Source organism: Meleagris gallopavo, chromosome 11, assembly GCF_905368555.1.
Source record: "Meleagris gallopavo chromosome 11, MGAL_WU_HG_1.1, whole genome shotgun sequence".
Classification (NCBI taxonomy): Eukaryota; Metazoa; Chordata; class Aves; order Galliformes; family Phasianidae; genus Meleagris; species Meleagris gallopavo.
In genome coordinates, this window is record NC_139414.1 from 16435359 (window position 1) to 16459907 (window position 24549).

Genomic DNA, 24549 nt, shown 5'->3' on the forward strand with positions numbered 1-24549 from the left:
TCTTTCATTTGGACACTTTGTTTTTTCTTTTGCTTTGCCTTACCATTATAAATAGGAGTACAACACTATCCTAGAATAATTTTTGCAAACTTAATTATTTGAAAAGAGCTCTTTAAGTTTATTTTTTAAATAAAGAAATGCATCTTAGTATATAAAAGAAATAAAAATACATCTTAACAACTTAAAAAGACATTATATCACTATTTATTCTTCTGCATCCCCTATTTTCTATTAATTGTATTATCTTCCAGATATGGAAGAAAAGAACGCTCTGCACACTATTTTTGGAAAGCACAAGATTAGCATTTCCAATTAAAATTCCAGCTGAAACAGAGGCAGTCCTTCTTAAAATTATTTAAGGATGCTGGAGGAACAGAAAAAGAGGGGGAAGGCCATGGGCAGATATCTGCCCAGCCTGGGCTGGTCCCTGCAATAACAGAACCATTAGCAGAAGAGGAAACAACTGGATGTGTAGCAGATAATACTTCTGGATTAGAAGCCAAGTTGTAGCACTTTATTTTCTGTGTAAACCAAGATTTAACTTATACATAAATAATAACACTGAACTGGTCTAAACTGCGCAGTCCAGAAGCAAATCTGATATGACAGTTATACTGGCAACAGTCTAAAGGAGCAATCTGCAGAACTCTTTGGAGCATGGCTCCCTCAGCTGACGTTGCTCCATGGCCCACAAGGCAGTAAAGCTGTAGGGATTGTCACAGACATAGTTTCATCATGAAGTACTTTGAGTTCTTTTGAAAATTCAGTCAAAGAGATAACACTACTTTTCCCAAACTCCATATCCATAAAGCAAATAATGTGTATGCAGTTTACAGATTCCTCTCTGTTGTGCCCTAGCTCCTCTAAACAAGAACCATTTCTCAAATTCCTCTGGACATGCACACTATTAAATTAACAAGCACAGAACTGTGACAGTAAATTGCACGTTGATGATGCAGGAAAAGCAAATATCTGAATGGAATGACCAATTGTTTATCTTGCACTTACTCTTCTGCAAAGCAAATGTTCACAGTTTTTAGAGATACAGCAATTGATCAAATCCATCAAGGAAATCCTAACAGATTTTTTTTCACTATAAGATTAAGGTAGTTTTCAGCTAATAATTCACAAGTAGAATGAAGCAGTTATTTTGAGTGACGAGTATGCAGACAGCATACAAAAGTGACAACACCTTCAGATCTCTTCCAGGACAAAGAGCCAGAAAAATGAGGCCTGCACAGAACAAGATTCCACAAACTGCTGAATGAACTAATGCTGATAATGTCTATTAGATAACATTATGTTGTCCAGCTACTCAGAGAATTTCTGCAACTAAAAGCAACTTGAGTTCCTTTGCAGAAAAAGCAGTTTTCATCCTGAATTAGGAGATTCTTATAAAGTAAGTGTGTGATAATAAACATGCCATTAAAATGTTTTAATTAAGTTATAAAACACATTACCTTAATTTTCATTTAAAAATGCTACTGAAAACAGAATTTGTTTCTAGACCAGTTTGGAAGAACAGTCTCTGCCTGTTAAGCATCCCTTGCCAACATTAAGTCTTGGCTTTCAGACACATAGCTGGTTGTCTTCCAACCAAGTTCCTACTTGACTTTTAGGGGAGCAGAGGAGGGAATAAATTAAATGGTTACATTTTTTAAAAGTTCATACTGTAAGTTTATGGGGGAGGGGGGGGAAGGCTTAAAAATATGATTAAGTTTCTTTTTTAAAGATCATTCAGGAGATAATTGATTTTCACACTCTAAGCCACTACCACTTCCTTGCTGTTGCACCAAGAGGTTGTTCTCAGTGCCTTGGCCTCAGCAGTGCACTCAGATCGTGACTTGCTGCTCACTTCACATTTATCTGTAGTGTTTTTGGAAGGAAATGTTTCCAGTGATACCACCCAACAGCGTGGATTCTATCCACAGAAACACTTATTTCGAGAAAATAGAGATGCATTACTTTACAGTCACCTACTGTTCAAGAAGCAATGTTTTTGTCCCAGTTTGCTAACTTCTAATATGAATGCTTTACTTTACAGATTTTCCCCTGGATTTCTTGGTTCTTCTCTTAGCGAGAAGAGCAGGTTTTCAACGAGAAGAGCACAGCAAATGCACTCTCACAGAGGGGATTTGCAGAGAAAAGAGACATATTCTGTCATTATGATCTGCATATAGAAGCCATTAAGCCCATTGAGATTTTTTTTTTTTTCAGTAATGCCAAAAAAAAAGACTGAGAATAAAGCCTGAGCTACCTCTGGGCTATGTGTTTAGACTGTAAGTAGGACATTTATGATGTACAAGTAGCAGGGCACACCACATACCACAGGAAAAAATAAGGTAGCATAAATTATTGCCACAACAGGCATGATCTATTCAACATTCCATTATCTTCAAATGCAGCATTTGATAAGCAAAAACTTCCTTCCTGTTTCTTTCACCATGAACAGCAGTGGCTTTACTGCAGTAAAAGCAGCTTTCCAGACAAACCTGCTCGTCACAAGGAGATTCTGACCATTTTCACTAACTGAAGCAAAAATACCAAGATAAATAGCAAGGAATACAGATAAAGACCTTACAGATTTTCACAAATTTTACACTACATTTCGCTACAAAATCCTGAAGTTTCATCAACGCGAGTGGTCTTGTTACCTTTTCCTGTAGTCATAATTAACTAACTTAGGACTAATTAACAGTTGACTTGATTCAATAACCACAATGGCAAAGGACAATCCTTTCCGGGGTGAGTCAGGTAAAGCTAATGAGCAAGTACATCCCACAGCTTAAGTCATAAATATCTGCAGGAACACCTATTATGACGTCTGACATAGATGATAGACATTTTAGTTTAAGTTTCAAGCAGAAATCCAAACTTCACTTCAAAAATAATTTTTCACTTTTAAAAGTTGTATCACTCAGTAAGAGTAGTGTTGCATTATCCATGACTTGCTTTGCCAAAATCTCAAAGAGTGTGCCATAATAGAGCACAGAGAAAACAACAGGGATAAACCCGTTCTTACATGAACAAAACATAGACCTAAATCCACCGCAGAATTCATTGCTTGCCACGTGGGCAGTTGGCCCATTTGTATGAGCTGAAGTATACCTACAATCAAATTTGAGACAACTCCAATTTTCTAAGGGATCTCTTCTATTCAAAGGATGTGAGTAACTTTAAAATGATAGATAGGACAACTTTTACTTTGGAAGATGTTCTAAAGTGGCTATGCAAGTTAGAAGACTAAATACAGATTAGAATATTAGTGTAATTCCAATACCAAGCAGCTTTCAGAAAAATCCATTATTAGTCACCTTACACATCGTTTTTTAATCTACATCGACAGAAGATGAAATGAATTTGATGGTCTCAGTCTGGCAGACATTTATCAGCATAAACAACTCTGTGATTGCATACTAATGACAACTGCTGTTCAGGAATGACTTCAAACCAAAGAAAATAGAGACCCATGTGTGAGTGTCAGAAGACAGCTGTTCTCCTTTAAAGTGTATTAGGGACAGCATTATGTAGTAGACAGGAAAAAGAGAAAAAGTGGAAAAATAATCTAAAATTATTTTAAAAGACAAAATTAGGATCTATTGAAAAATTTAGAATTCAGTGTTTACAGTGACTGCTGTAGAGTATAAAGAAGGGAAATAAAATCCCCAGATCTTGTTTACGATTTGGTAAGATTACAATATATACTAAAAAAAATACAAAACAACCGTTCAAATAATTATGAAGATATCACCAGAATTGAAATTCTCATCAAAGGCATGTCTAGTAGCTATATTTTCTGACTCCATCTGGAATATCTCAGACATGATTAACTAGTTTGGTGAGGCAAATAAAACAACAGGTTATGCACTTGTTGAACAAGAAGCATAACCATTCCTGTGTGCATAGTTTATTGAGACAGAACTCAATAAATGTAGTCTTAATATACATACCTTATAAGATGTCTGTGCCAAGCAATTTTAGATCACATCAGCTTTTAAAGTGACTGTAAATTCTGCCTGCTGACAAGCTGACTCACCAGCTGCACAAAGCCATTTACCTTCTACTGACAGAAACAACTCATTCATCTTATCTTCCTTTAAACAACCAATATTTTCCTTTAAAACTTTTTGGATAATAAACATTCCCATTTAACACCTAAAGCAAAACTGTGTGTCAGAAAGCATAAAGTGACTCCTACTCTGACAAGAACCAATGCAGACAAGATGCTGAGATCACAGTAAAAATCTTGCATTCCGGCCGCAAGGAACACACTCTTCTCCCACTTACATACAGCAATTGCTCCAAATGATATTTGTTTAAGGGTTGACTGTACTGGCCTAAGTACAACAGAACTCCTGAATGTAATTCCATCTTTGCTTTTGGAGCACAAGCAAATCTTGCTACACTTTTCAGATCTACTTGAAGCTCAAACCACGTCCAGCTCCCTCTCACAGGGCTTCCAGGAAAAGAAAACAACGCAGCCCTAAGAGAAGCCTCATAATATACACTGTACACATCGGTTAAAAACATCAACTGCAGCATTTTTGTCAAGCTTCTCATTTTGATAAGAACCTTACTAAATAGTAAATGCAATTCTGTTCTTTGCCTAACATTCAGGAGGCTGAATAATTAACTACGTTGCCCCTTCCTCAAATGCAAACAATTCACACTGTAAGAGTATGACTACCGCAGTATATCAACATTTTATTCATTCTTTAAAACATGAATATTTAAACAGAAGACATTTTTCCCCCATGCAGAAGCCTAAATAGAAGCTCTTATCTGAAAAAGTAAAAGCTGTTATTTTTTTTCCAAGAGGCTTCAGACTGTATAGAGATAGTTACACACACAGGCATCTCAAATGAGAGGGCACCATACATACATGTAATTGGTTGCTTTTTCTTTTCCTCAGCAGTCTGTACAAAACGTGAAAATGTGCCTGCTTCTTACTAGCCATTAAAAGGCAGTGGTTGCACCATACTGTGATTTGGGGAGCTGAAGAAAATAGCCAGAACTGACTGATATCTGATAAACAGTAACAGGAGTCAGTTTATTGCACCAATCGTTAAATAATGGTGCTGATTATAAGGCTGCTAACTGCAGATGCTGTAATTGTCTGTCATAAATCTTAGTCATTTGTGACAGGAGCACAATGAAAGAGAGCATCTGCTTGAGGGCAAATGACTTCTGATAAATATCAGCTCTGCTAAAATGTACTTGGATGTGTCTCAATATTTTGGAGAGCCATTCATGTTGCTTCCACAAATGTGAAGTTATTATTGGTTTGTATTGATTTTGCCACCTTGGGTTTTTTTTCTTTTTAAAGAGACAGAGTCAGAGAGTGACTCAAGGTTGAGCTGAATTGAATCTCAGCTTTTTATCTGATCTACTCATTCCTCTCAAATGCATGTTTGAGTGGGAAAAAAAAATCTCACTTTTTCAGATGATTGCTGTGCAGAAACACAGCCTAGAAAATTCAATATGTAGTCCAGCTTTTAATTCCCTTCCCCCCCCACCCCCTCAGAATCTACTCCTTGCTAAAGGTAAAGAAACATTTTTAAGGCTGTTTTAACATAATATTTTAAAGGATTACAACAGTTGAAGAATTAATCTGATAATATTAAGCTATTTCTGGAGGATAATAAAAAGCAAATTTCAAAAGCTATCAAAAAGTAAATTTCCAGTTCTTACAATAATTAATATGTTTTCATTTTCTGCCCAAGCCATAACAACACAATGAAGAACAACTAAATTGCACTGTTGCGCCTCATACCGAACAGTGCTTCAGTTCCTGACTTCATAAATCACTCAGCAGCCTCACTGGAGTCTTGTCACCATCGATGAAAGCTGCACATGCACACACTGATACTTAAATATACATCATCAGGACTACATCCACAGTTAAATAAAGAGGATAAAACTGAACTTGAAATTTTAAATGAGGAATTTTACTGATGACTGAAAAAGCATTCTCTTTTAAACATTATTACTTGCATAATTCAATTAACATTGCTTAACCTTTGTTATGAACCTGGAATTCTACCAGAGAAGTCTGCTTCACTGCATAACTGCATATGTTGTTAAAACAGGCGAAACTCCCACACTGAAGGAGCCAAGTTTGGTGAAATAAACTGATTAAAGCTACATCATGGAAGTCTGACCCGCGCCATTTATGAGACAGGGCATCACCTTAGAACTGCACACTGTTCACTGTTTAAACACTGAAGACACCAGACTATCACAGCCCAGATAGAGGCCAAATAGAATCATGTTCTCTTATGACTGTCTACCTTGATTCTGACTAAGCTGTAATATTAAATCCACTGGGTTTTTGTTTTTGTTTTTCCCCCCCACATTTTTTTTTTCCCCTCACTCCACGATCTCCTAATTCTTCTACATTGTTGAAACATTAGCAGTAGACATTTCAGGACAATAGCCAACTTCTGTACACAGTATCAAAACAAACCCTGATAACCAAAGCACAGCAGAGCAGGTTCTGGTTAGCAGAAGCTACTAGGAGAGTAGTTTCCCATGCCCAAAACAACAAGAACTGCTTCTTCCCCTTCTAGCTGCTGGTGCCCATGCAGCAGCCTGGCACTACGCACAAATGCGAGCTGAGGTCACCACCCATAGACTTCCTTTGCCAAAACAGCCCCAGCCCTGTTCTGACACAGATCTTAAAAATCCAAGCATAGGCTGCAATTATCAAATGCCAATGAGTGCTTGAGAACATGTTTAAAAAACACAAATATGGGTAAATGCCTAGGTACATGTCAGAGATCAAAGAGTTGTAAGTTATTTTTCCTCATATTCGGCAATATTGGTTTTGTTATCTTTTATAAGATTGAATCAAGCTATCATTATCTCAGGTAGCATACTAGAAAGCAAACAAGCATAACATTTGAGAGAGTATTTTTTTGAGCCATCTTTAGGACTCTGAATCGTTTTTAGTCAGAAAGACTTGAATCTTGTACCACTTCTCTCATAGAGATGGACATGTACTATGAAGTTCACAATTACAGAACATGTAAACAAATTGGAAGATTATCATACTCTCCTCAACTTCCACACCAAACACCAAATCAAAGACCAAATGGCTGCATTCAGACAAAAATTTGGACATAAAATGGAGTTTAAAGGACTGAACAACACATATGTAAATACACAAAATCTAGTAAAGAAGAATCAATATGCTTTTTGTAAAAGGAAGCAACAGTTGGAAAAACACCAAGAAGTTTCTGAAGTCAACAATTATATACACAAAAAAACCCTAAGTATTATCTTGAAATTCAATAATGTTTTTGGTGAAGTCCAGCATGAAAGTCCTTTAAAGAAACTAAGTTGCCATGAGAGAAAAAGAAAGGTCCTCAGATGCATAGGAAATGAAGCTAAAAGAAACAAAAGTAAAATTAAAGCAAAGGGAGAGAAGAAGGAGCAGATAATTTTCATAGCAGTATGAGGTCAGCAACAGCAGGTCATGAAGATGCTGTGAGGCCCAAACTATGTGTAACATTCAAAGAAACTTGACAGTTAAAATTTGTGGGAAAAAAATCCCTAATTTAAAGAAGATGTTGCAGTACCAAATGAGTGAGCAATGAAACGGCAAATGAAATTCATTCTCGATAAAAGTTAATGAAATACTGGTGAGAAAAGAGCAGTCTCACAGTAAACTGCATTTTTCAGAACAAGCTAGAAAAAGCAGTCAGAAAACGACATAGTGCTTTTGTAGGTTAAACACTAAACACAGTTTTGCCTTTCCCTTCCAAAAAATACATTGAATAAAACCAGTAAAGGTGTAGAGAATGCTGTAAGACCAGTGAAAATACACAACAGAGTCTAGATATTGGAAAGGTTGAAAAGTTACAAACCTGAATATGTATTTTACAGAACATATGAAAAAGTAGGATAAAAATCCACTAAAGTCTACATGAAAAACATTGCTGTTTCAGACTGTCACAGTGAAACTACTGAAAGCTGCGGAAGTTGCAGGAGGAAGTAAGAGTGGCAAGAGAGCCTTATTCTTGCATTCTCTTGGGCATCCACTGCTGGACACAGTCAGAAGTAAGACATTGAGCCATCAAAGGGACCCCGCTTCTTAGTGAAATGGGTTTTATATTTAATGATTTTTTTTACTTAATGAAATGGCTGAAAAGAATCCCTTCTTCCCATTATGGTTGGGTGTGAACACAAAGAGAAGTTGTTAAAATTTTAACAAAAAAAATGGTTTGATTAATAGCTTACTATATTTTATTCCTAGGGAATATTTCCATTCCTTAATTCATCTTCAGTCTCCCAAAATACATTAGATCCCAATTTGCCTCAGCAAAGTATACAGATGGAAAAGGTTCTGTCCTTTCTTCCTCTCTGCTGTCTAACTGCTTCATTGAGCTGTTTTATTTCCATCACCATTCTGACCAGCAATATGCAGACAGCTTTTTTTTGTAACCTCACGGATAGAAGAATAACTTGAAAAAGGGCATAGTCATATTAATATTGATACTTCTTGAGATCCTTTAGCATTTACTTTCTCTCTGCAATCAAGAAAGCAAAGATTCTAGCACAAATCATGTGTCAAATCACGTATTTCCTCCCACCCAAAAATTGAAGACCGAGAACAAGCAAGGCTGCTCTCTTGCTATTTACCACCTTCCAATCTTTAAGAGGGAGGGAAGATTTAGGTTGGATATCAGAGGGAAGTTCCTTACTATGAGAGTGGTGAGGTGCTGGAACAGCCCAGAGAGGTTGTGGATGCCCCGTTCCTGAAGGTGTTCAAGGCCAGGTTGGATGGGGCCCTGGGCAGCCTGGCCTGGTATTAAATGTGGAGGTTGGTGGACCTACATGTGGTGGGAGGGGCTGGAGATTCATGATCCTCGAGATCTCTTTCAACCCAGGCCGTTCTGTGATTCAAGCACCATCAACACCACGCAGCAACTCCATTCCAACACATCCAAGTACTAGCTAAACTGCTTTGAATGTTTTCACAAAGCCCTACGGAAACCAAGCAAATGACTCTGCTGCCGAACTAGATGCTTTTGCTTTTTCCTCCCCAAGTACTCAACTGTCAGCTTAGTGGATGTTCACAGTAGTTCTTCCACAGGTTTTAGCCACGGTACATCACTTCAACTGTTGAAGGCACACCAAAACATTTTCAGGCCTGCAGACAATTGTATTTATTGCAGTTTCTTTAAAGGAAAGGAAGACTACGAATGCTTTGCTTTAAGCTGAGAAATATTTGTAGTGGAGAGGAAAGAAGTTTTTGTTATTTGACTGTGCAATAGCCATCTCAGGGCAAATGCACCACTGCTGCTGGAATGCCAGCAGACCAGCAGGGTGTGCCACACATCTGTGAGGCCACGTGGGCATTCACACATCCAGAGCACAAAGCCTATCCTACAGGCACTCAACGGGTTAAAACCACTGCAATATGCATTAAGCATGTTTCAAGTCAGCAGGGTGCCAGCCTAAGATGTCCTCAAAACCTAATTTGATAGATATTATGCCATATGCTGCTGCAAGTAGTTAGCAATAAAGAAAGTAAAAATTTTATGGATGAGCAAAGTAGGAGCTCTTATGGATGGAGTGTTTTTAAATCAGGTGTATAATTTACCTACCGTCAGACCACATGTAGAGTGCATTACTCAATTGAACTTGCAGGCAGATAGGAAGGCAGTTTCTTTTAATAAGCACTTCTTCAACTTATTGGCTCTACAATTACTTGCACCAATTACCAGCAGCTGCTGCCTGTTTGGTGTTTTATCTTAGACAAGGAGTTACATTAGTTTCTAATCAACAAACCATTCAAGGACTCTTTAAAAATATTTAAACTTAATTCCAAATAAATGAGGAAATTAACTGAAATACTGAATATTTTCATTGTAGTACTTCAATTTTTCATAGGTTCTTCTCCAAACAGACACTGATGTAATATCAATCTTTTAAAATTCTATATATCCAAGAATATACAGTATAAAATATTTGATAGACTTGTAAATGTCTTCAGTACATACAGCATCAGAACTGACCTTATTAACCATATATGCTTGTGATTATACAGTTGTCATTGCTTTTTATAAAACACTAAGCTTATCATAGAAAAGATTATGCTTTAAGATCTTTATGTCTGGTTCAAGTCTTGCAACTTCCTCCATTAACTAACTGTATGCTCCGTATATAAGGAACTGACTAACGTACCAAGATAAAAATTACCAGAGAAAACATTTTAATACTTTCTAAGCAAGTGAAAATATCCTTTGTGATATGAAGGATTTTTGTTTTTCATCTCTAGGTTTTCAAAATTATACTTCTAGATTTTCCAGGCAATTCAAAGACACTTGAAAAACATTTTCCTGCAAGAAAACCAGTATTTCTCTTGTGAGTTTTCTTCTCAAACTATATACGAGGAAAAGAATAAAGCAAATCATTTAGATCTGTAAGTATTAGGAGCAGTTGAAAAACTAAAATGCACTGTAATTATAGACTCAGTATCTGTAAATAAAAGTAACAATTAATAAGAAAGCAGCATGTCAGCTAAGCTATTCCAGCTGAGGCCTTGACTAAATTACCAAATTGCCACCTCTGCTGTTTACATTGGAAGTTTCTACCAATGAAAGAACAACTCCCTCGAGTTCTTCTGGTGGTCTTCCACCTGCTGCTGCCTGTGCCACTGACTCCCCAGGACAAATGCTAGAAAGAGGTAACCTTATGTAGATCTGGTACAACTTAGGAGGCTGTAGGGTACAGTTCTTGTTCAGAAGCAACAGAAGCTGTTCTGGTAACAGCCCTGGTCATAACAAATTCTTGAGGGGTCCACCTTTCCAGAGAGCATTCCATCTTCACTACAAGAACAGTCAAATTAAAAATAACAGCAATTATATGCCTTTAAGTTCTTATATCAAGCAGCTCTCTTTGTGTTCATCTCCTCAAGTATGTGACATCATAATATACTCGAGAAGCATGCTAAGAAGCTTGTAATCTGAATTTATGTCACTGGAGAAGGTATTACTAACACTCAGTATTCACTTCATACTATGTATCAATCCACACAGTAGAATTAGCTGAAAAAAAGTTTCTATGTAAAAAAAGAAATAAAAAACTTTCTTGTTCCTAGGATTCTGAACTGTCAGAACATGCAGTTCCTATGCTTTTTATAAAATAATTAAGTCTAAATAGGACAACCTGGTTGTCCCATATAATCAATTGAAAGAAAATCAACTCTCTATTCCTCTTTTAGGCCTCAAAGTCAAAATCTCACATAATAAAGTCTGTTAGTAAGGATTAGGATATTAGAAATAATTTCAGACCCCAGTACCAGAGGTGCCTTTAGTGTACCACATTCAAAGATGGACTTGGAACAGGAATCACTGAATGACTGAGGTCACAAGAAACTTTGGAGGTGGTCAGCTAATATTTCCCAAAGCAAAACATCAGAGTTGGTCTTGAATCAATTTGTGCTGAAAATGGTAGTGAAAAAAAATGGGGGAATAAATCTACAAATGAACAGATCTGTTCAGACACTCTACAGTGAGTATCACTCGAAAACAAGTTTCTGATTAAAAACCCTGACATGTATCCAAAGTTATTGCCTGTATATCCTTCCTTGCTCTTCTCCAAAGGCATGTTAAACTGACATAGGCACAGTGCCACTTTCTAGGACTTTCCTAAAGCTGTGTAAAAAGGCCTTCATCATTCTTCCAAAAATAAAAGATTGCCATTCTCCATAGAAAAGGAAGATCCCAGTCTCTCTCCACTACATTCAGCATTTAGTTTCTTTAACACTCATAGTACGATAAAGCCACTCAGGCCCAATAAGCATTTTGCTATTAGAATTTAGAAATACATTCACGTTTTTATTGCGACTTCCTTTAACTCATGCAGTTAACTTACAAATTATCCACATTTCTCTTTTAATATGATCTCTCACAGCTGGGAAAATCTAACCCTCTCAGGACTTCGTCAGATATTCACATCAATTTGTTTAATTAACACCAAGCTTAATATGTCTCAATTATGACTACAAACACTTCCCTAAAACAAATCAAATTCAGTGACTTACAAAAACAAAAGCAGCAGAAAAAAAAAAATCTAACATTTAAAAATCAGAACACAATGCCAAAAGACAGCAGGACAGTAACTACCGTTTCTCTCGCTAATACACTACAGCACTCAGCAACCCATAGGAGGATCTTACCCCATCTGGACCAAATCTGTTACACGTAAATATTATACGCAACCATCTAAAAACATTTAATCATCATTGGAATATACAGTTAACATACTGAATTTCAGAGACAACTACAAATACTTGGAGTGTTGCTTGTGAAGAGTGTGCAGATTATGTAAACAGAAGTACAGCAATACTATGCCACTAATCTCTCATAGCTTGATAGCAGTAACTGGATAACAGCGTGCCACCTACTGAATCAAAAAGCATTCTCATGCAACAACGTACAGTACAAATACCTGAAGGCAAGAAATGAACTATATTGTGATATAACTTTCTACAGAAGATGTTGCCAGCTGAAAGGGACTTTAAGTTAAAACAAGCACTTTTAATTAACTGTATCATGCCCAATACAAATATCAGTTAGAAAACAACAGCATCAAACCTTGCTCTTAAGCATGGACGTATCTGAATTTCACCAATCAAGGACCCATTTCTGCAGACTTCTTGCCCACCACGCTCCCAGTAATCAGTAGCACGAAAAACCAAAGCAGTAGCAATCGGATCTATTTCCTAGTTTCTTTAGTCTAATATCAAAAGCCTATTGACACTATATCAAAATTAGAAGCTGTTTTGATGATCTCGATAAAGAAAGAAAATCCCAGATGACAGAGGCACTTGAATAGCAGCTACAGTGGACTTAAAATGTCACCTTCTTGGCAATTCAACATATATTTACTGCTCATCCAATATGAGCCGTTTGAGAAGATCGAAGACAAGTACGCATCTAGGTCAGTTTCCAAGCTTTGACTCTCCCAGAAGCATCAGAGGTCCTCAGGCAGCAGAACTCATAAACTACCCACAAAATCAAACTAAACTTTACTACAGAACTAAAAAAGAAGTCCAATTTAGTATGAAGGACTCTTGTGCTGTGACCACATTAGAAAACAAAAACTGAACGCCCTCTTGGGTTTCTTGACAAATTTGACGTGGGACATCAGGTCCACCGAACCTCATTAAATAACCATGCTCTGAAAGAAAAAGGAGGAAGATGGATGGAAAGAGTATCAAATTTTTAGCTACTTTAGTCAAATGAGAATTTATAGACATTGGCATTTGGTTTAATTTACACTGATGCTTAACTTTCTTTTTTAATTTTTAAATAGTGATCCTTATTAAGCACACATCTGTGATTCTTCTCATTGCCAGATATAGTAGTATCTTTCATAGACATGTTTAATAAAGTTAACATTTGTAAGAAAGATTTTACCCTTTAAAATGAGAGCTTTTTAGTATGACGGAAAGTTTTCTTTTAAGAACTGGAATTAATGTGCACTGCATATAATGTGTTGTGAAATAGGCAGCACATCATTATCACCTCCCACTCAGAACCATCCTAACTACAATCTCAGTATTTGGGTAGCTAATTAACAACCTACTATTACTGTACTGTAAAGAAGAGATTGTCAAGTTATTTCAAGTGTTTTTTAACAGCCTTCGAACATTAACTACTAAATTTGTTTACACTATTTAAAGAAGAAAAAAATTTATAAATCTTCAGGAGCCTAGAAATGGAAAAGATATGTAATTTAAAACTTTTAAACGTATATAGATGTTTATATAAAGACTTTTTTTTTTAGTAAATCCATTGGCCTTTCTCTATAGACTCCTTGTATTAATTGATTTGGAAGTTACAATAGGAGCACTTCTCATGTTTTCTCTCCTTTCCAATTTCAACTTGTGGCCTCACTTCAACTGATGATAAAAGCAAAAAAGCAGCATTAGAAAATTTTACTTGCCAGTCAATTTATCAGTACATTGAGCCAAAGATGTAAAAGCAGTAAAGTAACAAGATGCTAAATCCTTATTTGAGCAACTATAAAGTAGCTATTACAAGGAAGCACAATGCAGCTGTTAGTACAACTTTTTTCACAATCACATGGCCAAATGGGGCCATAATTTTCTCACAGCTCAATGACTCCAGTGTTTTCAGACACGAGAAGCAGGTATGCCTCTACTTACAAACTGTACAACACAAGCCACTTGATATGAACATTTATGCACTGAGATAATACAGCAGGTTTTGGATCTCTGCATTATCTTTTGAGGCCTCTATCTGAGGCGACGTGATGTAGGCATCAAAAGATAATGCAGAGATAATTTGCCTACATCACGTCGCCTCAGTATCTTATTAAGTCCAATGTAACCTTATATAATTCATCATCAAATTGATTATAACTGTTTCATCAAAGCAAATCTGTCAACACAGCTGTCATTCTAGTTGGAGAAGATGAGGTGGAAGGCTTCACCTTTTCTAATTTTTTGTCCTCCAAATATTACTTTTAATAGAGCTGAAAGAGTTTCTATGATTCTAAATTCTGATGCTATAGGTAAGAATAGATGTAAGAACAACAAATGTTTTTAAGGACCAAAAGTTATCAAGAGAGTGGTTTTGCGGTCAAGAATTTTGAGAAGTCAAACCACATAGTCTGCCAGAGATGTACCAAAACTGCTCAAGCTATTAGACTACTAATAAATGAGATAATCCAGGTGCTAAGAAACCTCTTATGTACAGCTTGAGAGCCAATCTGATAAATAATTCTTATCTCCATCATAAAACCTGCTTAGTGGACTTACTGAAGATATTCCATGCAACCATATAGGCAGCATTTAGTCAGAACTCCTTCCTTTAAAACACTTACATCAGATTTTCTCAAGATCTGGGATACAAAAGCAGTTTGGAAGAAAGCAAGCTGGCCCAAATCTTCACTTGAGTTGCACTCTATATAAAGTTGGACCTAACTGGACCAAGCAAACTCTTCATTAACACCCAATTCTTTTTCTAGCAGTATAGTAGCACACCTAATAGGAGCATGCATACACAATTTACTTACTGAGGAAACATAAAAGGGCTGACAATACCAAGTACACTGTTCCAAACTGAAGTAAAAAAGCAGCTTAATTTTGAGCTAAGCATAGAGGTCCAATCCATTTATCATTCTACTTCATGAAAGGGGAGAAACATAAAATGCCTAATTAGTTTATCTTACATAAAATAAGTATACAGATATTTATTGCACTGATTGTTTTGTACTGCAAGATAATTGTGTCATTGTCATCTCCACTCAAAGGAGAAATGCATTTGTTTGTTACTACTGCATCAGAGTATTATTTTGTATTGTTTTCATTAGCAGAATTTCAGCCATCCCAGAATGCATGCAGACAGTGGTTCATTTTATAAAATTTAATTTTAAATCTCATTATTCATTTCTTAAACCACCACATACAATCTGAATGACTACTTCCTCCTGTTTGACTACAGCAGCTTCCTGGTAGGCCATGGGTAGGCATCTGTAGCAACTGGACAGATCAATACAATGGGAAAGATATTACAACAGAGGTGTGATGATAGAAGGACAGGCACAATAGAAGGGTGCTATGAAGGAAGGGAATAAAATCACTCACCTCATCAGAAGATTCTAGGTTCACAGGGGAAAGCTTTCCCAAGGAGGGATCTCCAAAAAGAGATTCTTCCTCAGTGGCAGTCAGCCCCTAAATGAGGTCTAATGAGACCAGGCTTCACCCATTCCAATTGCACAGATGAACTGCCTTCACATGTGCTCCTAGGGCTGACCAAGTCCTTTCCCCAAGTGCTCAATCAGTGGTTCAGGCCATGACTCAACAGTTCCCATACAGCATCTGAAGATGTAATTCTACTATTAACTGCTGGGAGCAGCAGTTATAATCCAGAAGTCACAGTCATCACATTCAGAGACTCCTTCTCCCCTTCATCCTTTTTATTATTCCATGCTGATTAACCAAAGCTTGCATCTTTTCCACACTGCATCTGTTTCAGAACACTGTGAACTCCAGGTTTCTCAGGCCTGTTATGTTTCCAGAATGGTTTCAGTGCTGACTCTGATGTTTCAAAACATGCTGATGTTTTTCTTGGTTAGTATTGTGCACCAAAACCAGCAGCAGTTCACCTCTACCTACCTCTTTACTCTGTACCTCTTTATTCTGAACACAACAGCTTCTCTGTTCTTAAGACACAATAACTTGTAAGAAGCACAAAGGAATGCCCTAAAATAAAAAATGTCTAAAAAAATGTGTAGAACTAGATCCTGTAAAGACTGAGAATCCTGCTCCCATTAGGACAGGCACAAGTAAAAGTTCACTGAGTCATAAAACTCAATAATGTTAATACTTGCAGAACCTAAAAAACTACACTTTCTTAGCTGCGAGATTTTAACTCATTTAAGTGTGTTCATTCCAAACAAAAAAGCTTTTGTGTGAAGAACTTCTTTAATTTGCAACATCATAAATTAAACAACAGCAAATATCACTTTAGGGGAAGCAAATGAACACATGCATTCAATAATATTTAATAACTAAGAATTACAGCTGCACTCACCCAGCATACGCTTACTCATAGATATAGCAAATCTAGCATACACAATTAGTCTTGACTTCAGAAACCAGAACCTGTTGATTTTTGGTCAGCTTAGTTACTAGAATATCAGATCCTGAAACATCCTGATTTTTTTCCTAACTTTAGATACCCAGGAAACCTTAATCATGTTATTGTGTATTATTACAGTACTCTCTCTAAGAAACTGTTGTTATAACAGCCTTATTTCTACACCAATTGCTGTTTAATAAAACCTTAGTCAGATTCTAGAGCAAAAGTTACTTAAAGGAGTAAAATTTGTATTTTATAAGTATGCAATAAATAAATAAATAAAACCCACCATCAGATACATTACCCAAACAACATCTTTGGAGACATAGGTAGCAGTGAAGCAATACTTCTCCATCACCCTCTGAGTGAGGCAGAGCTTCCCAAGCACAGATTGTCACCCCAAAGACCCTGTTGAGAGAAAGCAGCACCAGCAGCCCCCACTTCAGCTTGTAAGACACGAAGTCTAAACACAGCTTCTATCATCACTCTTCACAGAATACTCTTGATGAGTTTAGCTAAATTCTTCACAGCTGAGGTGGGCTAATTGCTGCTGGATGAACAGAGTTCAGCTGATACCTGGCTCTCTGATTAAGTTTACCTGTGCAACCAGGTGCTGCAATCAGGCATGCTGTTTTCCCCTCCCATGTCACAGCTGTAGACTCTTTACTTACATGGCATATCCCCACCCACCCCCACAAAAAAAAGCAGGAAAGTCATCCTTCAACCAACAAAGAAATTAACTACTAATACGACTGTACTGTGTGTGATGTACTTATATTCCCAACAAGGACTTACAAAATTACTGAAATACTATCCAGTATAAAAAATCCAGTATAAAAAAATTCAAATGGAGAATTTGATCCATCACAGAACCATTTAAAAGGAAAACACCAGCAAGATCAAGCCCAACCTTCAATTTAACCTACCAAGTCCCATGACCAAACAGTGTCCCTAAATGCTAATCCATTCCAATGCCTGATTGCCCACCCTGAAGAAATTCTTTCTGATGTCCAATCTAAACCTCCCCAGTGCAACCTAAGAGCATTGTTACACATCCTATCACTTGTTGTCTGAGAAAAGAGGCCGATGCATACCTCACTGCAGCCTCCCCCCATGTAAGTGTAGAGAGTAATAAGTCCTCCCCTTCTCCAGATTATGCAACGGTAGTTAACATAAAATCAAAGAAAAATCCTTGATTAAACAATATTATATCAATACTGGCAAAAATTAAATTCATTCTGAGCACTAAAAACAGATATCCTCACTTCTCAAACATTCAACTTCTGCTTTTCCCCTTGGAGGGCTCCTCATTCTGAGGTATCCCTGAAATCATTGATTCTAATTCATAAGGTGAGGTAACACCTGAGATGTAACACAGCTTTTCCTCTTATGGGCAGATGAAACATTCACAGTCCACATACTCTAAACTGGTATTTAGTAGCTACATTCATGTTTTAAAGGACACTTTTTGTTTGCATCTCTCTTTTAATCCTCTCCAAAAGCATAAATAGCAAAATACTTAAATTGCATTTATGTGCACAGCAGTTTTAAAAATAATGCTGCAAATCTGAATGCCAGGCAGTGAAGAAGAAAGTAAGCTATTTTAGGTATCCTCCAGGCAATCCTATTATTTTGCCATCACATATTCACATCCACTTGAGCCTCCCTAAAGTTACCAATATATACCAGATAGAGTAACAAATAAAGCACCTGTACATTCCATGGAGGAGACTAAGCCAGAGTAAAGTACACTGCCTCATCCAAAGCCTTTTCAGCTTTACACAAACTGTGACATACACAGTTTTAATTTTACATTTGCCAACAGTGACACCTGCTGGAAAGCAGCGTTCTCGTATTCTGTTTTCAGGCTTGTGCCACATGGCAACTCAACTTGTGATGCTGTGATGCCATCCAGCTTGCAGATACACGTTCATTAGGGATAGGTTTCATCATTAAGTGAAATCATTCTGTATCGCAGGTTGGAATTTTAAGGAGCATAGGCATATAATTTTTGGAATCTTACTTGAGAGGGTTAGAACAGTAGGCTTTGAGAACTGCAGGAAAACGGGGACAGCGAAGATCTCTTGACAACTGCTTAGTCATCCAAACTCTCATGAGGAAATTCAGAAGATTAGTTCCACAACTATACATCATCATTTTTACACTCATATAGAAAGCAATCAACCATATTAGCAAAAGAACACCTAATTTGGCTTCTAATAGTTGGAGACAATTGTGTAAGCATTCCTATTTCTTTTTAATTAAAAAAAAACACAACACATTATTTCCATTATGCATTTTTGCCTTAATATTTATCCACGAAGGTAGTTAAGGTGTGCTATCTTCCTGTCATACTGTTTTTAAGACGGAATCCCATGCTATGTATGGATCTTATGCAAATGCTCTTTGATTTCAAATGAGACTTTGCATACTAAGGAGTCTATTTTCCCATCAATGCAGAAGAGATTTACGCACATAAGTCCCATTACCATTAATGGGACTCACCCACATAAATCCCCTGCACATTGATAGACTCTTAGGATTTACATTGAAATGGGTCCTTTAGAGCCATTACAATGTCAACCTTTTGCCAGGATTTTGCGTATTAACAATACTAAGCAATACATGGCAATCTTAATGTGCAAAATCCTGGCAAAAGGCACAACATAAAATGATATGAACAGAGCAAAAAATACGTATTTAAATATGATCACTAATTATTCATTACCTGCCCACATTCATATTGGTTGTTTTCCAGCATCGTTCTCCCTATTAAAAATTCACCCTCTAGTTTACATTGCTCTTTTCTGAGCAATCGTTACTCAAAATCTGCTCCAAAGCGTTTTCAATACATTTAGTTTCTTCTTTCCGGCTGAAAAATACTTTCCTTCTATTAACTTACCTTTTAGATGGCTACAACATCTCACAGATTTCTTCTTTTAAAAGAAATAACACTTTTTTTTTTTTCTAACTGATACACCTATGTTAAAAATGTAACAGCATAACACCAATAGCATAACTGTAGCAAGTAGTAAAGTTAGCTGAGACAGAATAGGAGCAGTAAAACATCAGTTTGTAAGCAGTGAAGGATAAATTCCAAAATATGTCACTTCTGTTGAATCATTTTGCCCCTCTCAACTATGGGCAAGAAAGGTCACCTAAAATCCACACCATAGATAAAGTTACTAAATTAAGCTATGCTGCCACTGGAAAAGTGAAATTTCACACTTATGCTAGAAGAAATGCTTGTAACATGTATCTCCCATATACAAAGGCAGCTCAGCTCTTACCTCTCATTTTGGTGCTTCACTTTCCATAGATACAAATCAACATTTAGGTACTTAAACACAAGTTAAAAACTACATTATTTCTCCAGAATTTGGTCTAGCAGTAACTTAAGAACTGAGCAATTTAGCCCGGATAAGGACTCACATGGCTGTCTGTACAACCGCATTGCCACTGCGATGTGACTGGGAGCAGAGTACGTGATGGACAAGAACACTTACTACACTAGAAAAACTTTCCCCTTCAGCATTCAGCAGTCATTAAAAGCCATGAACTGCTAACTAAGTGGCATGTCAGAACAGTCTCCAAGTGCAAACACCAAAGATGAGGCTTTATCACTTAATCCTGAAATATTCCTCCTTGTAGAGAACTGAGCGGTCACTCCTACCTAATGTTACAAAGTCTTAACATACAGACAGCAGTTAACCACTGTGGGATGAAATGTAAGATCCCATTTAAAAAATAAATAAACAAACAAAACCCCCAACCACCAACAAAAAAAGTTGAAAAGGTGCTGCTGACAACAGGTGTTTTATGCGAAAAAAAAAGCAAACAAAATTCTCATTTTACTAGCAGAAATGTACAGGTGAAAAATCATGCTCTGGGAGACCAGTAGGAGTTCTGGCATATCCTGTTCACCACTGCTACCTGAGACTATTGGATATATGCTTGCTGCAAAGAAATAGATACAGAAGAGGCTCCTACCATTACTTCACAAAGAAAATTATTTTATGCTACAGATTTAGGACCCGCCTCTGTTAATATATTAAAAAAAAAAAAAAAAAAAAAGACAGTAGGATGCCAACTAGGTAACCATGGTGATTCTTGATCTCACATACACAGACTATCTGCATTGTATACGACCTTCCTTATTCTCCTCCACAGACAGCCTAAGACTCCAGTGACTTCAGTATTAGGACACAATGCCCACAGAATGAAGATCCTAAGATCAGACCTACAAAATTAAATGTATATTTAAAAAGTGAGCCGAGAATGTAAATATTCCTTCAGTGAACCTGGGCCTTAAGTGAACAATATAAAACAAAATAAGAACAGAGAACAACCACAAAACCACATTGTAGCCAAGAACTACGTCCCAGATTACTAGAAGAACTGAATCTGATAGACTGAATGCAGGAATTTAACTGCCAGACAACTGAATTCTGCAGAAGATTCGCCAGCATTTTTTCCTGGGTTTGGCAAATTTCTTATTCTTCGAATACAAAATGAGGGCTAAACAAAATCATCTCTTATTCTTCAATATGCCTGATAAAGAGCCGTTCTGGTTACATCTCCAAATGGACCAGTCCAGGGGCACATTCAGAGGATGCCTGCCATACCTATAGGACAGTCATCCTGTGATGCAGCTGAGAAGCCTCTCTTCCCCTTTCATTTAAAAGAAAGACACAAGATGGTGCTAGAGGTGGCGATACTCCTGTTTACACAGTATCTCAGCCATTAGAGCACTGTCCCAGTTTTGTACAAGTAACATTTTCCTTTGTTTGAGGTGGTTTATCCCAGACATGCTAACTGGCTGTATGGTGCACCACAAATCAAAGAAGAGGACCATATTTCCATGGGGAGAAGAAAGCTCTCACCTGGGACAGTGCAGATCAGGCCCTGAACCACACCTACTCACTGAATACAAATTCAATTCAGAGTTAGACTTATACAGATTACCCAGTGGAAAAACAGTTACAGACATGCATTACCTTACAAGTTCTGCTAAATGCTGATAGGAACAGAACTGCTATGTAGAATTTGATTTTTTCTGTATTAAAGCTGGTCAAGAAAGATCCAAAAATACAACTTAAACAAAACCAAGGTTATAGCAGGTTATACTTGCTTTCACAGAGCAGCTATACTTCCATAATAGAAATAAAATTACCATTGTCCAACTATCCTGATTTAACTGAGTGCTGCACTGGCTCCTAACTGAGGCCTGTACTTGCAGGCTATTTGAGTTCTGGAGTTGAAAAAGTATTGTAAATCCATTAACATCTGCCCATCTTCCTGCCCAGAAACAAAGGCTTTCTGCCTTTCCCAATTACCTACTTTTACCCAACCCCAGAACAGCATATTTTTTTCCCATAGTCACACTTGTTCCTGCCAGAGCTGTATCGCTGCTATAGAGCAAAGGAAGAAAGTATAAATACAGAAACAATAGAGACCAGTTTAGAGCTGAAGAAGGCACCAGCCATCCTGAGTTGCTAGATGCCTTCTGCTTCCCTTCCTTTTCTTACAAAGGATTCAACTACAGTTTGCAGAGGAGAAAGCAAACAAAGCTTCCCAACAGGCCTAAAGGTGGACAGACTCATGGAAGCAGTAGCCAAAATTACTCCTGCAGTTAGCTAAGGTTAACATCTGCATCCTTCTCTCAGAACTCAAGTCTCAGATTTCTTACAGTTTGCCCCAGCCTCAGTTAGGATGAGATTAATGAGAAGGATCAGGGAGAGTTAGCAAAACAGGTCTAAGTGGGCAAAATAAGGTTGCCCAGATACAACTGTGATCATTGAAGATATGATCACATGTGATCAGCTGTCTGTGAACCTTCTACACACACCTTCATTCACCTCTAATGACTGCATACCAGTAGAAATATGTTTTTCCTTTTGTAGTTTCTGTTGCTTTGCTTTTTTTTTTTTTTAGCGTTTGCCCTAAAGCAACCTTGTTATGATGTCATATTTAATTCATGCTCTGTAAAAACTAAAACTTCTTGCCTCTCTCATTAGCCTACATATAAAACTTACAATATAGTTTCTTGTCAAAAGGCAAGAGGTGAGGATATTCCTGTACCTCTAGATAGTAGTTAACAGGTACTCAAAACTATGCTTCTTTTAAAGATGACATACATTAGTATTGCACAGTGAACTTGTGACTTACTTGTCATCTAAATTTTACTAGTCAAAATTCATTTTTAGCTATTATTTCTAGACAAAAATAACTACCTATATTATTAATGCTAAGGTTATGACCAAGTGACAAAAGCCAGGAAAATGCAGAGTTAAGGCTGACACTGTATCCTTTGCTCACACTGCAGGTTAAGAGTAGAGAATGGCAGTCTAAGCTTTGGAATTCACTGGCTTTGTAAAACATCAGAGCTTCACACTAGTAAAAAGAGGGCCTATTTTTTCTTTCCTTAAAAAAAGAATAAAATTAAAGATTTGTTTTTATTCTACAACACAGTTTTTAAAATACTATAGGAATGGAAGAACAAGTGAAAGATGCTTTTTAATGATATACCAAAAGTAATTCTTCACTGCAGAAAATTCAGGCTTGTGATACCTTGAGAAATCCCTGTTTTCAGTGTTCAAGGACTTTGCAATAAAATGAGAAGCTAGGGCATTGCAAGCACAGGTATAAATAATGATGCTGCCTGATATGACAGCATGGAGAACCAGGCAGTCACCTGAATATCTAGGACAAAATACACAGTTCCGGAAAGGAACTACACAGCTTTATGCCCTGCTGCTGTAAAAATAACAGTACCTTGATAGTTTACACATCCCTCCCTTTCATCCACAATGTTGAAGTACATAATTGTTTTTAAGCTCTAAGTATAATGCAGATCTGATCAGAAATCAAACCATTCTGGGGAACACCCAATGAAATTACACATACAAGCTGATGAAATCAAAAGTTTTCTAGTACTATTTTAATCACTCCCTTCACAAGCAATTCAGCACACAAAGCAAATATTTTGGTATCTGAGGTAATTATGTACGTATAATACGCACAGTGAACCATAAGTTTGGAATCCATCAACACATTTTACTGTGTTAATATCTTCCAACTTTTACACAATATCCCTTTGAAATTAGTATGTCTAGTTCTTTATTTTAATGGTATGATGTGACAGATCTTAAGGAATCTGTTCCAACCCAGCAGCTCCTTCTTTCACTCCCACCCAAACATTCAATCTGTGTATTTCAGCTACTTTTCATAATTTCCCCTTTTCATTTATCTTTAATAAGCTGATATTACAAGGTAAGTTCCTGAAAGCAAGCCAAAAAGATGTGGCATATTCTGTTTTTAATCAAATGCATTTTAACTTTACTGCTACAAATCAGTTGGGAGCTTATGCTGACTTAACAATTCCCTTTGCCCATTTTACTGCCTACAACCTCATGCATCTCCCTCCCACAAGCAGGCTACGGTCTTCCAATGAACAGAGTATACACATATTTGGCTAAAAAAAACCCTCAAAAGAAGGCTGACTTCAAGATGGCTTTAAGCTATGAACGTTACCAAATGCATACAAAACGTACATGAGATCTCAGTTCTCTGCCCCACATATTGCACGAGATAATTTCACACTGAAGACAGCTTCTGTCTGCTGTTAGAAGTATATCAGAACAAGTTTAAAGAAGGGGAAAATCAGAACATTCGCCAGGTATTCTGCAGTCAGTAACGTGCATGCCTGTTTGACAAAATAATTTCCAAATTTCCCTGTAGTTCACACCTGCTGCTCACTCACTTGATGCTCCTGACTTGCACTAATACCTGCATGCACAAGGAAACTCACGTTATTTGTTAGACTTGACAGGCAACTGAAATATTGTGCTGCAGAGCTTCGATAAGAGAATTTGAGCAGAAGAAACAGGAAGCATTAGAGCACAATAACTGATAGATCAGTCAGAGC

The 24549-nt window shown here is 37.1% G+C and overlaps 1 long non-coding RNA gene across 28 annotated transcripts in view; it reads right to left on the reverse strand.

Moving 5' to 3' along the window:
• Positions 1 to 24549, reverse strand: part of LOC146543647 (uncharacterized) — a 250158-nt gene that overhangs the window by 191327 nt on the left and 34282 nt on the right. For 4 of the 28 annotated variants that reach the window (XR_014885522.1, XR_014885501.1, XR_014885515.1 and 1 more), the window contains exon 3: positions 16927 to 17030. The exons of the other annotated variants lie outside the window; for them this stretch is intronic. This is a non-coding gene — a long non-coding RNA (uncharacterized LOC146543647). The remainder of the gene's footprint in view (positions 1 to 16926; positions 17031 to 24549) is intronic. 28 annotated transcript variants of the gene reach the window in all.